Source organism: Podarcis muralis, chromosome 8, assembly GCF_964188315.1.
Source record: "Podarcis muralis chromosome 8, rPodMur119.hap1.1, whole genome shotgun sequence".
NCBI classification, from domain to species: domain Eukaryota; kingdom Metazoa; phylum Chordata; class Lepidosauria; order Squamata; family Lacertidae; genus Podarcis; species Podarcis muralis.
This window is the reverse complement of record NC_135662.1, coordinates 48,776,818-48,793,597: the sequence shown is the minus strand read 5'-3', so window position 1 is coordinate 48,793,597 and position 16,780 is coordinate 48,776,818. Positions and strand designations below refer to the sequence as shown.

Below are 16,780 nucleotides of genomic sequence, written 5' to 3'. Positions count from 1 at the left end.
AATACATGGAAGAAGGTTCTCCTTTGCAAGGTTCTGAACTCTCCTTCCTTGAAGGTTTCTAAGCAGAGGTTGGATGGCCAACTGTCATGGATGCTTTAGCGGAGTTTCCTACATTGCAGGAGGTTTCACTAGAAAGATGACCCTTGGGGTCCCTTCCAGCTCCATGATTCTATGTTTATCTGCTTCAACAATATTTCATTATGTTCCTATCATTTTATGTAATGGTATTTTTTAATAAATCATAAAAACTATAAATAAAACATGTTCTTACAAACAAAACATTTAAATAGCTACCTTTCTACCGGTAGGATGGGGAGAGCATGGGCGTAGCCAGGATTTTTGTTGGGGGGGCAGGCTTTTGTTAGGGGGGCAGAACATCAGATTTGTATTTATTTGCATTGATTTTTACTTATGGGGGGCAGCTACCCCCTGCCCCATGCTCATGGGGGGGGGCACAGGGAAGGAAACAAGATCGAAAGGGGGCCACGGTTGGAAAAAGTTTGGGAAACTCTGGTCTATATGATTCCACCAAATTTGCTTTCCTTGTTTCAGAAGATATGTCACCATCGCTGTGGACAAATAACTTGAATATTTTCTTGTAATTGTAGTACATGGGTTTTTAGGTTTTCATACACAGGTCCTGCAGGAAAATCACTTCTGTGTCATTAATTTTTTTCCCTTTTCTGTTCTATACTTACTGTTTCAAAGCATAACTTGTAAAGCATATTATCACATTATAACTCATTATAAGTGCCGTCAGTGTTTGGTGCACTGTGTCAATGTCTGACTCTTTCAGCTGTGTGTGAAGCAAGTGTATTCTTTCAGGTGACTAAACTTTGGTCATTTTATTCTCTTCCATGCCCTCCTTCAAGTCTTCAGGGTCTTGAAACTTGAAGTACAGTATATATCTCTTTCTGCTTTTTTCATGTCTTTTATTTTCTCTTTCTTCTTAAAGCTCAAATTCGGTGCTTTGTCTGTCTTTCCTGTCACTGACTCCACTTGTGCTGAAATAAATTCTACCTTTTCTCCCCAGGGTTGCATCACTGCTTTCCGACCCTCTATCAATGCACTCTTCATACATCGTGTATGCTTATCTAATACTTGCTGTAGCTCGGCTTCAAATCTATCGCCTTCATGAGCTGTCACTTTCCTTCCTTCTGCCATGTCAGTTTCACTTACATGCAGATTTGCTGAGCATCCTGAAGCCTCACCGAGAGGTATCGCTTTGAAGCATTTTAAACCATATTTTTCTTTAGCAGTCAGAACCTTGAGACATCTTTCAAAGCTTCCTTCTATTTTTAGCTGTGTTTTATCACTTTTTATGCTTCATATTGGGTAATTTGAGCTACTAGAATAAGAAACTCTCAAATTAAGCAGCTACCTTGGTCCAGCAAGCCCTAGACTTTCTATTCTAATAACTTTCATGAGCTAAAATGTATTCACTGGTGGTCTGCTGATGCATTTAAAATAAGTATTTCCAAACAAATTTTAGCTTCTTGGGTCCTGAGATTCTTAATTTGCCCCAGTGGGTATCACCCATGGCTCTGCCTCATCTGGACAAGACTGTGAAGATTTGAAGCACCTTTGGGTACTATTTCTCATTTAATTAATGGCCCATTATGCTGCTTACAAGAATTACAGCTGAATGCAAGCGCCACATAGGGAAACCCAGCACATCAAAAGTGGAAAAGTGATGAGATATAGGTAACTAAAATGGCTCCACCAAAACAGAGGAAGATGAACGGTCACTACATGATTGGACAGCTGGGCCAACCAGACCCAGGGATTGGGGTCGGGAGATACTAAAGGAAAGAAACTGACATTCTGAAGGGGTCACAGTTGGAAAGGTTTAGTTACTGCTATCAAAAGAAACTGATTCCTTGCTGCCATCTACAGGAAAAAGGGGAGACAGTGATTAAACTGCAGTTGCAGTTATTTGCCAAGTTTTCTATATAGTCCATGAACCAGGACTGAAATTCTTACCATACATGACGCAGCGGGGAAACTAGGCTTTATTTTACCCAGTTTGCCGCCCCCCCCCCGCACACGCATTTGCATACACACAGCCTGGGAGCCTCAATGGCACCCCTCTGGAGGCTTCACCTGGGGCAAAAAACCTGGCCACCCCCCCCCCCAAACAGCTATGCCACCCAAGAGATGGAATATAGGTGGTAGTGCTGCAGCAATCATGTAGTTTTGTGTGCAACAATGACTTATATAAATTTAACCCAGGGCCCCCTTAGTGTTTATACCCAATGTACGCACATATGAAAAAGAAATTGTGTGTTTATGTACCCAAACTAAGCTTCCAGCAACCTCAAAACATACACCCTTACCCCAAGGAAGAGCATCCTGTATGAAATACTATAGCATCACATCTGGTCCAATGCTTCATTTGGGTGCCACACTTGGCTAGTAATATTCAATGTACATGGAAATGAACAAGGAACTGGGAGTGTGCACCCCAAAATAAGCTTTGGGCCACCTGAAATCATACACCCATATACCATATACTCGATGGTCTGCCAACACCCAAAGCCATGCTTTACCTACAAGTGTACAATTGCACCAAGTCATCTGAACTGCCCAGACATGCTTGCTTGGCAAATAGGCTCACATGCACAAGCATGTTCAAACTCCAAGAGTGTTGAAACTGGATATTAAGTCCAGAGAATGGTGAACATATAGCTGAGGAAGAATTGAATGGTTATTCTAATGATTAATTTTCAGATGAGCACATCAGATCAGATGGTGTAGGACAAGAAAAGTGAAACAAAATAAAGCCTGAAATGTAGGTGTCAGGGGCTCAGGAACAGAGGCACAGGGGAGAGAGGAAATGGAGAGCGAGGGGGAGGAATCTGAGGGCAGCGGAGGGCAGAATGACAGTGACCCGAGAGATTCCATGAGCCTCTCCAGTGAATCAGAAGATTCCCAGAAGGGGACGCCGATGGCCAGGGCAAGGGGGGTCCCAGGGGGGACACACCAGAAGCAGGGGGCCAGCGGAGACTCCCAGAGCAGTAGCTGGAAATCAGGGCCAGCTTCCCCACCAGAGCGTAGTGGGGGGGAAGAGTCCCATAGGTCAGAGTCAGCGTCTACTCCGGCAAACAGGGAGGAGGAGTCAGGCCCAGCTAGCGTCCCCGAAGAGGGGAGCAGCGACAGGAGCAGTATAACGGTCAGAAGGAAGGTGGCAGGCTGGGCGCGCGCGCCAAGTTCAAATGTACAGGCGCGCGGGACAGCAGGAAGCCCGGATTGGGAACCAGGTCCTAAAGCCCGCCGGAGGGAGGGGGAAGACTCGGGGGACTCAGCATCAGAAGAGTCTAGAAAGGGGAAAACCCCGGCAGACAGGCGGACCCAGAGGAGGAAAGAACAAAGGAAGAGGTGGAGCAAGGCTAGGGTCTTAAACTGGTGTCTGGGGGGAGGAGACTCAGACGGAGCTTCGGCGGTCTAGGGTTTAAGACGTAGAGCTGCGCGCCATGGCTGTAAATGAGAAACTGAACTTCAATAAAGACTATTTAATATAACAACGGACTGGCGTTGGTCCTCTGTGAGCTGGGACCTGGGGCAGCTCTGACAGTAGGCTTCTGAAATTGCTATAATTGCTGTTAATATGTGCTGGTAAGAGATACTGATTGGGATGCTAAGAACAAGTATATTAAAGCATTCATAGATAATTTTATTGATGTCTAATTCATGTTTGATGAGCAGGACAATGTTGAACAGCATACACCCACATTTTGAAGAGATCAAGAGTTCAGGCAGTAACTGGGAATTCCTTAGTTCTTATTACACTTAGTAAGGATTAAAGGCATGTTTTATCCTGTCTATAGATAAGTGTTTATTTTAAAAATGTAGTCAACACTGCACACCTGGTCACCTTTTGACAAAAATTCACAATTACCAGGGTGGCCTGGCTATTCCAGCAATTGAATCCCATCATTTTCCTTATATAAAAAGTCCAATATTTTGGGGGAGTGAGTTTGCTGCACAAGCGCTCCAAATTAATTTAAAGTAGGTGATCTGAATTTGCTAGCATGTGATTGTTAATTATGTTGCTTTGAATGCATACTTGACTTTTTCAGTAATGTTCTATTCTGAATTGTTTTATTTGATGTTTTAATATAGGTTGTAAACCGCTGCAATATTTTTTAATTAAGAATATAAAGCAGTGTAAAAATGAGATTAATAATAAAGTATTTTTTAGGATTTCTCATGCGGAAATTATGACAAAAATGAAGGGTGCTATTGTTAAAATTGTGATTACACACAAAGCAGTATGATTGCTGTAAGTCTGCTACCCATTTTCCAACTTTTGATTTACAGACTTTTCCAAAAACCATGTTCAGAATCATTTAGCACATATGGTAAGAATTCACCGTCTGTGGCAGTAGGGTTCTAGCACCTTGCCTATGCTATTGCAATCATTCTTGCCACTTTGGGCTTAGTGCTCCAATGCTATTCTGGTGCTTGGGGAAAAACAACGGTATGGGTGCTTTAATTTACTCCTCCTGCTGCCCTGTGTAAGACAGGGATGACCAACTTCTGAATCCTTGCAGGCCACTCTTTCCCAGACACTGCTCTGGGGCTCAGAACTAGACAACCCATGATGACTACATGATGATACAAAATTTTGCATCACTTAGCAACAAGGGCTTTCATACAGATATAGGCACAAATATTATCTTAGTACAAGATCATTTTATCAGGCCAGGGTAGGGGGAAGAGAATGACAGAACAATGAATGCATTCCTTAAAATATCTAAAGAGGCACATTAAGAACATAAGAAGAGGCTGCTGGATCAGGCCAATGGCCCTTCTAGTCTAACATCCTGTTCTTACAGTGCCTAACCAGATATCTCTAGGAAGTCTGCAAGCAGAATCCAAGTACAAGAACACTATTCTCCTCTGGTTACCAGAAACTGGTAATGAATACCCATTGCATCTAGTCTGGTTTACAGAAATTGGGAAAGAATTGCCTTTTGCTGTATCTACCGTATTTTTTGCCCTATAGGACGTACTTTTTCCCCTCCAAAAATGAAGGGGAAATGTGTGTACGTCCTATGGGGCGAATACAGGCTTTCGCTGAAGCCTGGAGAGCGAGAGGGGTCGGTGCCAAGCCGCGCCGGACTCCGGAGGGTTGCGCAGAGCTGCCTGCGCTCCCGGGCTCTGCGCTGCTCTGCGCAACCCTCGGGAGCCCGGCGTGAAGCCGCGCCGGGCTCCCAAAGGTTGCACAGAGCTGCCTGCATTCCAAAGCCGGCTCGGCTCCCTAGGCTTGTGGATAGCAGGCTGTTCTGGGAGCTGGGGTCGGGGGAAGCTCGGGCTTCCCCCGCACCAGCCCCGTGCCGGGGGGAAAAATTTTTTTCCCCCTTTATTTCCCCCCCCCCCAAAAAAAACACTAGGTGCGTCCTATAGGGCGGTGCATCCTATGGGTCGAAAAATACAGTAGTTTATTATATTATACACATCTTTAAGTTTCCTAGGTGGGGAATCATGGTTTTTTCCAGCACTGAAGGTACCTTGCACATGAACTCAATGTGTTTGATCTAGCCCTCACCACAACCTCAAAGTAGGGGAATATGAGACAGAACCATGCTGTAGCAAACTGATTGCAAATTTATAATGGATTTAAGATCACTCAGTTCAATTTTCTTCTTTAAATCCACATAAAATGGCAAGATACTAAGCACTATTGAAAATCCCTTTGTAAGAGGTTTACATAGAGGGGTCTGTTTGTATTACATATCCACTTTAAGGGTAATATTTAATTGTGGTGTTCAATTTGCACAACTGGCTTCCACTTGTGAAAATGGGACTTCTCCCCTCTTTCCCCAACAATCTGTTATACTGGAGTGTGGAACGCTTAGGAGCAGATTGGAAGCTGCAGGGGGAGGGGTTAAAGAGGAATCCCACTGCATACCCCCAAGACTCCTGTAGTATAACCACTTTCAGGAATTTATGGGAGACCAGAGTTCCTCATCAATTTGATACATTTGTCATGTATAGTTGAGATCTGTACCCTGTCAGTCCTACAAGTTATACACCATAGCTACATCCATGAAGTGGAGTCCCAGTATTTTAAACACCAGTTGATAGAAAGTTTTCCAAATGTACAGTGAAACTTTTAATCAGTTAAAGATCTTTCTAATCAACTAAATGATATGCCTGATTAACTATGAAACACATTTTGATCAACGTTAAATATGTATAAAAACTGCAGATGGCAGCCACCATTTTAGCAGAAATATAGTCCCTTTACTCTCAAAAAGCTTTTCTTATAAACTGGTGCATTTAGCAATATATAGGCACGCTATCTAAAAGAAACAAATTATACTATTCCCTTGAAAATGAACTTTTGCATGTAAGTTTATGTGTATTAATTGATTAACACACCTGATGATTAGCTAAGATTTCTTAAACAAGGTGAAAGCTCTAATTTAAATAATTTAGGATGCAGCAGTTCGTAGCTCCATCTCTAATACTAGTTATACTTTTAAATTTTAATATACTAAAGAGTACAATGTGAAAAGTTAAGAATTTGATCTCTCACCTTTCTCCACTTAGTTTCTAAGGCAACTTACAAACAAAATTAAACATTACAAACAGAATAAAACAATTAACAGATTTTAAAAATTACATCTAAAATTAAATTGAAAACCAACAGCAACAGAAGACTGAAATTAAATACTGCTAAAAGTTTAGTAATAGAAACATTTTCAACTGGTGTCCAGAAGATAATAGATCTATGTCTAATCAGGGCTCCATAACAAACGTAAGAGGAGCTTGCTGGGTTAGGTCCATGGCCCATCTCTAGTCCGGCATCATGTTCTCACAGTGGTCAATCAGATGCCTGTGGGAAACCTGAAAGCAGGTACCAAGCACAAGAGAACCCTCCCCTTCTGGGCAGTGGTGTGCAGTCAGTGGACTAGGGGGTCTAGGCTAATCCCCTAAATGTTCTCCTGGTGCCTCCTTCCCAAAGCCCAGGAAGCTTCTGCCTGGCTTAGGGGAGGAGGAACAATGCTCCAATGGGTCCAAGAGCCCTCCCACAATTTTGGGCTTTGGGAAGGAGACAGGAGGGCTCCAGCATCCTATCGGAGGCCTGGCCTCCGTCCCAAAGTGCAAGAGACTTCTGCCCAGCTTAGAGAGAGAAGTGCAATGCTCACATGTGAAATGTTTGGATGTCTTGATGTCATGTGCACTTTATCAACCTTGCAAACTGGCACCTCTGGCCCCAACTGTTCCCCTATGAAAAAATTTACCATACTCCACTGTCCCTGGGATTGCCAGCAACTGATGAACAGAGAAGCAGCCTAACTTCAAAGAACATCCAGAGCACGACATCAGATGATCATATCCATGCATGAGCAGATTTATACAACAGAGAGCAACTTTTATTCCTTCAGATACCCTTGCATATGTTGGTAAGGGCTTTATGGGTCAAAAATAATATAATGATTTGCATCCAGAAACATGAAACAAATTTGAAAGTGAAGGTTTATCAATATTGTTATGACATTCCACATGACAAGTCCTGATTAATAATTCAGTCCCCATATTCTGTACCAATTCTATTTTCTGAACATTTTTCACTCATAGCACACTGCATTAACTAACATGGACTAATGGGCAACCATGGCAAGCTTCTGGTTGTCCATTAAAGGCCACAAACAGTGTAATCAAACAAAGTGGTTATCAATCATACCACAGACTGCATTTGAGCAACAATAGCATTTCCAAGCTTTATTCTTCTCTGTGTGTGATTGGCACATAAGTACCTGCACACTCTCATTTTTAAGTCATTATATTCATTACTATTCTGCTGCTTGCTGTCCACACCAGTTGACAGAGCTTGATGAAGTAGTGCTTCTTTGCTCCTTCCCCTAATCAAGCTCTCCTGTTACAGTACCTTGTCCTATGCATAAGAGCAAACATTACTTGCTTTACTTGTCATGTTTCACATTGGAGAAAAAGGAGGCATGGGAAACAACCAATAAAACAATACAAAAATGTTAAAAACAACTCTAATACCCTCATAATAATTTCAAAGTTGCCAGAAACAATCTGTCAACCACCAAATGCCTGAGTAAACAGAAATGGCCTTAAATTCCACCTAAACATTAATAATAAGGGGAAAGATACACCTAATCAGGGAAGAACAGCCTGTAAATGGGAGCCCACTAACGAAAGGCCCTGTCATAGATCAAGACCAGTCAGGGAGCATCCAGCAGCTATGCTATCAACAAATCCTCCCCTTCCAACTTTATGGCCCGAGACAGTTGATGTCCTTATGGTCAACTGAGTCAGAAAACAGTAACGTGAATTTTGAGTTGCAATCTTACACATACTTCTTTGGAGTAGTCCCTATTAAACAAAGTGCTCCTTTTTTAAAAGTTAACATACTTAAAGATTGAACTGTACAACATACAGCAGCTAACTGGTCAGCTAATAGCCTGAGAGTTCACATTAGTATGAAACACTGATGAGGAAAGGTGCAGATTTTGTAAAATTGTAAGTCAGCATTCAGATTTTCTTTATATTCATTCTCATCTTCCTAAATGGGAACTATTCAGTTGGGAGCCATCCAGAGTGGCTAGCGAAACCCAGCCAGATGGGTGGGGTATAAATAATAAATTATATTATTATTAACCATTATTTGATTGACATTTTTATTTTACCCTAAACATGGTCGCAAAATTATATAGTTGTGCTTATGCTTCTTGGGTTTAAAACAAATGCTTTAAAATTTGTTCATGCATTTTAGATTATAAAATGTTTTTAAAACATGATTTTAAATTATTTGGAAATAAAAAAAGCTTGATTTTATTATAACACTTGTTACTATATACTATTAATTTAGGATTTTAGTTATATTTAATAATATTTTTGGCAGATGCATATCAATACTGCCACACTGAAAAATGCCAGAATGTTTTACAACAGATTGTTCATGCAGCAAATATGGGTGGTAACATAAGTGTTGTCTCTCTGAATACTAAACAAGGGAAAACAGTTTAGTACAAAATTACCTGATTTTGGTCGCTGTTTATTAAACACTTGCAAAAGCTTAGTTACATAGTTCCCACCACCAATCCCAAAATCAGGCCAAATACTTCATACATCTGATTCTCAGTATGTTTTTCATTCCAGTGCATTAAATTGTTTTGCGCCACTTCTTCCCTCACCCCACCAAAGTTAGGGCAATCTTTATAGCGTTATAAAGCTTACTCTGGAACTGAGTACCAAATTTTTATACTACCTTCATAATCTGCATCTGTCACCGTTATCCAGACTGTAAAAGCATTCACACTGTAGTGCCTTTACATTTTAACCTGTGCTGGAACAGTTTTAATTGCTGCTCTTTATGCTGCTCTTTAGGGACGCGGGTGGCGCTGTGGGTAAAAGCCTCAGCGCCTAGGGCTTGCCGATCAAAAGGTCGGCGGTTCGAATCCCCGCAGCGGGGTGCGCTCCCGTTGCTCGGTCCCAGCGCCTGCCAACCTAGCAGTTCGAAAGCACCCCCGGGTGCAAGTAGATAAATAGGGACCCCTTACTGGCGGGAAGGTAAACGGCGTTTCCGTGTGCGGCTCTGGCTCGCCAGAGCAGCGATGTCACGCTGGCCACGTGACCCGGAAGTGTCTCCGGACAGCGCTGGCCCCCGGCCTCTTGAGTGAGATGGGCGCACAACCCTAGAGTCTGGCAAGACTGGCCCGTACGGGTAGGGGTACCGTTATGCTGCTCTTTATTTACTATTGGGTTTTTTAAATTGAAATATTTCCCATTCATTGTCTCTGTTTTTAAGTCTTAGCAACATGTTAATTTAAACCAAAATAGAAAGTACATATAATTTAAAATATTTTTCTCATTTTAGAGGATGAAATGGTATTTTGCTTATTTAATAACTGCCTTTGCTCATTATACATGTAGAGCTGAAGTACAGTATATTATGAACAAAGAAATGGGACTTATACTGTACTGACACAGTAACTGTCATTCTGTATGCTACTTGTGGATAATTCTCTACCTCCAGAAGCTGAATTCTAGTGCCTATGTCAACTTGTCAGACCCTGGCAAGTTGACATAATTTTTGACTTAGAAAGAGATATGCTTCTTTACTTATATTTGAATGCAACCTTCAACCTGACAGATTACCATCAGGTCAGCCTGATGAATGTCATTAGGATTTGGGGGGCATGGTATCATTAGTACACCGATAACACTTGCCTCTCTTTCTCCATACAATCTGAATCAGGAGAGGCCATTTGTTTTAGTGCCTGGACACAGTAGTGGGATGAAGAAAAATGAGCTGAACATGAATCCTAGTAAGATGAAAGCACCATGGATGAGTTGTTCCTGTGTCTAAGAATTTGGTAAATTGCCTGTGCTAGATGGAGTTCTGCTCCTCCTGAAGGAGCAGGAATGCAGTCTGTGGATGCTACTGAATCCAGTTTTGTGAACAAAGGATCAGGTAGCCTTAGTGGCAAGAAATGCCTTTTACCACTTGACTGATTGGTTTCTATGCCGCTTAATATATTAAAAATATCTCTAAACAGTGTACAAAAAAAATGAAGCAACTACAGATAACTTTAACAAAATACTACAGAAATACAGATAAGTTTAACAAAATATTACAGTTACATATAAAAAGTTACATTAATACAAATATATTCATTTTCCTTCTGGCACACCCTCCCTCCCAGCCTCTGGGTTCTCACCCAGGGTCCAACAAACTCTCAGCTCACCTACAAAAGTCACACAGTGAGACAAGATCCTGGAAACAGTGGACATCACTCTAGTCTAGACATCATCTCTAGACTTGCATTTTAAGGGCAGGCCCAAGGTGGATTGTACTTCCTCAAGCTGCCCACAGCTGTGTCCCATTCAACTGCACTCTCCACACCCAGGTGCAGCAGGTTTGCTGAGTTTCTCAAATAGGAAAAGGGCCCTCCTCCACTCACAGCTCTTTCTTCACCCACTGTCCTCTCCTACTCCAGCTGCTATCCATTTCTGAGCAGGGAGAGCTTGACCATGGTAGTTCAGGCACTAGTGACTTCAAGACTGGATTACTGTACTGTAACACACTCTACATAAAGTTCCCCTTGTGCATGATTTGGAAACTGCAATTAGTGTTCAGAATGCTGCAGCAAGGTTGTTGACGGGAATGAGGCTTTGACAACTTACAACAGCTCTAGTCTGAAGTCTGCTGATTTGTCTGCTGGTCAAGTTCAAAGTGTTACTATTAGTAATTAAAGCTGTTAACAGCTTGAGACCAGTTTACTTGTGAAAGCGCCTTACCCCATATACAGTGGTACCTCGGGTTACATACGCTTCAGGTTACATACGCTTCAGGGTACAGACTCCGCTAACCCAGAAATAGTGTTTCAGATTAAGAACTTTGCTTCAGGATGAGAACAGAAATTGTGCTCCGGCGGCGTGGCAGCAGCAGCGGGAGGCCCCATTAGCTAAAGTGGTGCTTCAGGTTAAGAACAGTTTCAGGTTAAGAACGGACCTCCGGAACGAATTAAGTACTTAACCTGAGGTACCACTGTATAGCCACTCAACCACTTTGATCTGTGGAACTGACAGTTACATAACACTCATTCTACACTTGTAAGAAATCAATATTTTAGGGTGGCAGAATATACATTCTGGAACTCCCTGTTTACTTGTACTTCTTTTTGGCGCCTGCTTAGTTTAGGCAAACCTATCCAGACATATAGAAAGCTGATATGTGTTTTAATAGTTTTGTTCAATTATTTTTCTTCTGCCTGGCCTTTGGCTTGGAATCAATTTGATTCCCTTCCCTTCTTTCTTCTTTCCTTTCTCCTCCTGTGATGGAACTCCTATTTAGGGACTTCCCTGGCTTTTTTCTGGCCCATGTAGGACCAGTCTGGATAGTTAGCCTTGGTGAAGACTTGACGTTTTCATCCAAAAAAAAAATGTTTTTGATTTTTGTTTCCATTGAAATGAGGCTGCATTTTAATGTTTTAATGCTGTATTTTAATCTTGTTTTTTAAGTTGTATTTCAATCAATTTGTTTTTATATCGGTTGTTAGCCACCCTGAGCCCGGTCTTGGCTGGGGAGGGCAGGGTATTATTATTATTATTATTATTATTATTATTATTATTATTATTATTATTTTAATGTTTCTAAATAACCGTTTTAAAACTGTCATTTGTTGTTAGTTTTGTTTATTTCTGTAAACCACTTAAAGGTTTAGCAATATAAAAAGGCTGTGAAATAAAACAAATAAAATTAACTCCATTTTTTTAAAGAGTCATATATTCAGGTTAAAGAAAATTATAGGAAGCACAGTGGGTGGGTGGTTTCAGTGTCTGGGAGAATGGTCATTTGCCTGCCCTGGATGGAGTAACTGTCTGGAAAAATGGGTGCACAGTCTGGGAGTTCTCCTAGATCCATCTTTGTCACTCAGGGCTCAGGCAGCACTGGCTGTTATGAGTGCCTTTCACCAGCTGCAGCTGGTACACCAACTATGGCCATTATTGGACAAGGATAGCCTGGCTGTAGTGATTCATGCATTGGCAAGCTTAAGACTAGACTACTGCAACGTGTTCAATGTGGGGCTAGACTTGCGCCTGGTATGGAAGCTTTTATTTGTGAGGCAATAAAAGAAAATTTGATAAAGATGTTTTACAGATGGTATCTAACACCAACCAAAATATGTTAAATGTATACATAATTTATTTTTATGTACACCACTTAGAAATATTAATGATTAAGCAGTATATAAATAACTTAAATAAATAAATAAATTTAGCAGTATCATTTTTAACAATAAGTTTTTTGTCCATCCTGAAAAAGTGAACAATCTTGCTTAATATCCTTGTAGGCATAAAGAGAGAACCACACAGGGATCTAAATATTTTCTTTACACATTGCACATGAATTGCTTGATCAGAAGTTCCAGATTATACCCCTAGAATGTCAGAGATCTGATTATCACAGCAGCGAGTTACAGGCATGGAGAAAATATCTCAATTTCCAAAGGGGAGATTTTATTTATATGAAAGATTGAATAAGACATTTTCTTGATGATTTATATCACACTGGGGATGAGGTAATCACTAGGAAGCTGGTGTAGCTATACAGAATTCCAAGATAATGGAATTTCTAGATCCAGATATAGAAGTTCATTCCAAAAACTGGTCGTCTTTTGACTGATCCAGAAAATCATTAGGCACCAAAACAATGGAACTGGAAAAAGTGGGCGTGCAATCATTTCCATCTCTCTCTCTCTCTCTCTCTCTCTCACACACACACACACACACACACAAACACACACCTTTAACTGAATATAAAATTACACAAATAATATTTAAATGTTACAACTATTCAAGATAATGATTTTTTTAAATGGCCAAGTTATTTTTTAAAAATACAAAAAAAGTTTGTGTCACAGTATAATTCTCCTTAGACTTATTTTTTTATTTGCTTACTTTAAGAATTTATAAACCACTTCCCAACAAATGTTTCTTAAGCACTCTACAATAAAGGTATAAAAAAGAACATATAGTACACACATCAATGTAAAAACAAATCTTAAAAACATCAAATTGCACAAATTCAGTATACATTATAAAATGGCTGAGTCACACTTTAAGGGGAATGCCCTATTAAATATATACATTTTCAGTAGCTGGCTAAAAGCAAGAAAATGAAACACTTGTCTAATTTTAATTGGAAGCCAATTCTAGAACTTAAATTTCTACTTTTCACATGCTAGCCTCTAAAGGTTTCTTCAATCATCCAGAATATGAAATTCTCAAAAGGTTCAAAGAAAAAAGTCAGTAAGTGAACAAGGCTTCAGATGAGCAACAGATACAGTGCATCCATAAACAAAGGACATTAAATGACTGGACATATTACACGTGTAGGTCTTTGTTTTTAGAAAAAACTGCAGAGTATTAATGCCACATTATATGGTGTCAGGGAGCCATAATTTTGAACTATATTCAACTTTGGTCAGTCATTCAGGGGAAGGCTTATTTGAACAGGTTCAAATAAGAGCAAGAGCACAGCACATCACAGGACAGGCAAACATGTTAGAAAGGTTAAGAAAACTGGGTCAGATAGAAACAAGGTGTCTTGAGAAGGAATTTGAATATTTTCTATAGCTAGATTCAATAAGGCTAGTAAAACATGCGGGGAAATTTAAGTAAATTCTAACTATGGACGCAACTAACATTTATAATGTTTTCAATGATGAGTTCAGAATGGTGACCAGAAGGTGAAGAAAGTAATGGTCTGTATATTTTTAAATAGACTTTGAGCCAAGACTTTATATCTGGGCAGCTCTGCCTCCTTTATGATCACCAGAGGTTACCATAATTGGTGGTTCTAAGTGACATAGATCTACATACAAGGAATCCCCCTTCTCTGTGAGTGTATTTTGCTTCATGCTCAGGAACTACCTGCTTGCTGCATTTGACTACAGAAAAAATATTGTCCAAGCTTGGAAAGCTAGGAAACATGGGAGGCTACCAAGGGTAGCTCTCCCCTCGTAGCATTTATCCTGGTTCACTTGCATGAGGCCTATGCTTTTTAAAAAAATACTAAATTGCAGTTTAAATTATGAAACATTTGCTACACACACCTACACCTATTTTCTGCATGTGGCATCCAGTAATAATTGTATGTGTGGTATAAAGTAGCACGTGGACAGAAGAAGCTGGACCAGACACTCATCCCTTGTACTGTACCTACTAGGGTAAGAGATTGTCCAAGGCCACACAGCACCCAAGTCAAACTCTTCAAGCTCTCAATACAATATACACTTACTAATACTACTGTGGCTTTTATGCTCTTCATTTTCAAACATTGAAGCAGGAATAGCAGTGTCAAAAGTTAACAAAGACACAGCACTAAAAATCTTCAGCACAGGAGGCTGTATCCTAAACTTAAAGCATAAAGTTCAATGATCCCAGCGAATTACACACATGTTGCACTAGCCTAACCTTTTTTAAAAAAAGATCTGTCATCTGCTCTACGAATTTTAAACATGAGCCACCAGAATGATACTGGCAATAGCATTTCCTTTACGCTCCAGAAGCACCATTTTTTTGAAAAAGAAATTACTTACTGCACGTTCGTTGTTGCTTTCTCTCCCCCTAGCAGCCTGTCGAAACACACGCAAAGGCTGGCGCGCGCTAACACACACACACACACACACACACACACACACACACACACACAGACACGCTCACCACTGCCTCTTCCCTTTAGAAAGGGCTGACAATGCTGCAGACCAAAAGAACTCAGTCCTATCAGCATTATTATTATTACTGAACGCGATTATCCTGCCCTCACTCACAAAAATATAAGCCTCAGCGCGGGGCGGGGAATACGAGAGAAACCACGTATCAGAGAAACAGCCCCACAAGGAGGGAGAAGCAGTGACAGCAGCGGCAGCCATGGCTCCAGCTGCAGCAACAACAGTGACAGGCTGGGATCGAGGGAGCCAGAGGGCTGCCGGATGGAAAGAGCCCCTTCTTCGGGCTGACAGTCCTCGTGCACAGTATTAGAAAGCGGGTCGGGGGGGGGGGAGCGGCGAGGGAGGAAGGAAGGCACGACGACGCACCGAAGGAAGGTGTGTCAGGAGATCTCCTCAGAAAGGGCTCGTGCGTGTTCCATGTAGGCAAAGAGGTTGCAGTACCTCCATTACGAGGAAAGGCAGCGCAAGAAAGGGGGAGTGTTCTCGCTCTCTCTCTCTGCTTTTTAAATGTACACCCAAAGCAAGCAGGGCAGGAACAGGCAGCAGCAAAAAGAAGCCCACCTCACTTCTATACGAACCGCGGCTCCCTCCCGCCTCACAGGGGAGGTTCAGGGGGTGCTACAGACTAGGGTGGGCTGCCTTGCGCTCGTGCGCGCGCTTGCGCGCACACCCACCCACCCACACCCACTGAAAGGGGCACATATATATTCTATACACTCACCTCCGCCACAGAATAGGCTGCATAAAGAGAGCCCCATTTGCAGAAAGGAGGGAGTTTTGACAGACACGCACGTACATATATGACACCAGGAAAGGAAGAGGGGGGATTTCAGAGCGGCGCCAAGCCGTTTCTAGAGCAGTTGTTTTCTTCTTTAGTGTCTCCTTGCCACCCTCACCTGTAAAGGGGGTGACCTACAAGGTGGGGGTGTCCTACAAAGGGGGTGTCACTCGCGTAACTGCCGTTGCTCCTTCCCTCCCCGCCTCCCCCCCCTCCCCGCGGAGTCTGCGGTGGAGATACTGGTGGTTTCCTCTCCTTACCTTCTCTCAGCGGAAGGGAGGCGGCTCTTTACAAGAAGCGCCGTCCTTTAAAGAAGATCCGAATTCCGCAGCCACCCCCTGCCGGTCAGCGGCGCCTGGAGTCTCAACCCCGCTCCGAAAGCCACGGCAAGAGTCAGGTTTTGACGACACCCCTTCTCTCCTCTCGCCCCCTCCCCTCAGCTCAGTCGCTCCCCTTTCCCTTGCCCCTCTCGCTCGCTCTCCCCCCACCCCCTCCGCTTTTCAAGCCCGTCAGAATGTCGGTTTGTGACTTTCCACGCGGATTGGCTGGAGCGCCGATCACGTGACCTGCAGAAGGGCACCAGAAACGGGTAGGCACGCGCCGCCGCCGTGAGCGTTAAAGAGAAAGGGGGGGGGAGGATTTAGAGGGCACGAGAGTAAGGGCCAACGTCATAATCACCCTCTTGTCAGAATTCCTCGGCATTCCACATAAGAAATGCTACTTCCACCCTAGTGTACCACGCAGATGTAAGGGAGAAAATAAAAGGAATAACGGGCCCTGA

The 16,780-nt window shown here is 42.2% G+C and overlaps 1 protein-coding gene across 6 annotated transcripts in view; it reads right to left on the bottom strand.

Moving 5' to 3' along the window:
• The window catches only part of ANKRD12 (ankyrin repeat domain 12), a 51,804-nt gene extending 35,027 nt beyond the window's left edge, over positions 1 to 16,777 (bottom strand). For 4 of the 6 annotated variants that reach the window (XM_077933156.1, XM_028737342.2, XM_077933159.1 and 1 more), the window contains exon 1: positions 16,260 to 16,466. The gene's annotated coding sequence lies outside the window, so the exon portion shown is untranslated. Of the gene's footprint in view, positions 1 to 16,259; positions 16,467 to 16,677 lie in introns of those variants that run through there. The other 2 variants (XM_077933158.1, XM_028737343.2) reach the window with 1 other exon arrangement.
• Between the last annotated feature and the right edge of the window lie 3 nt (positions 16,778 to 16,780).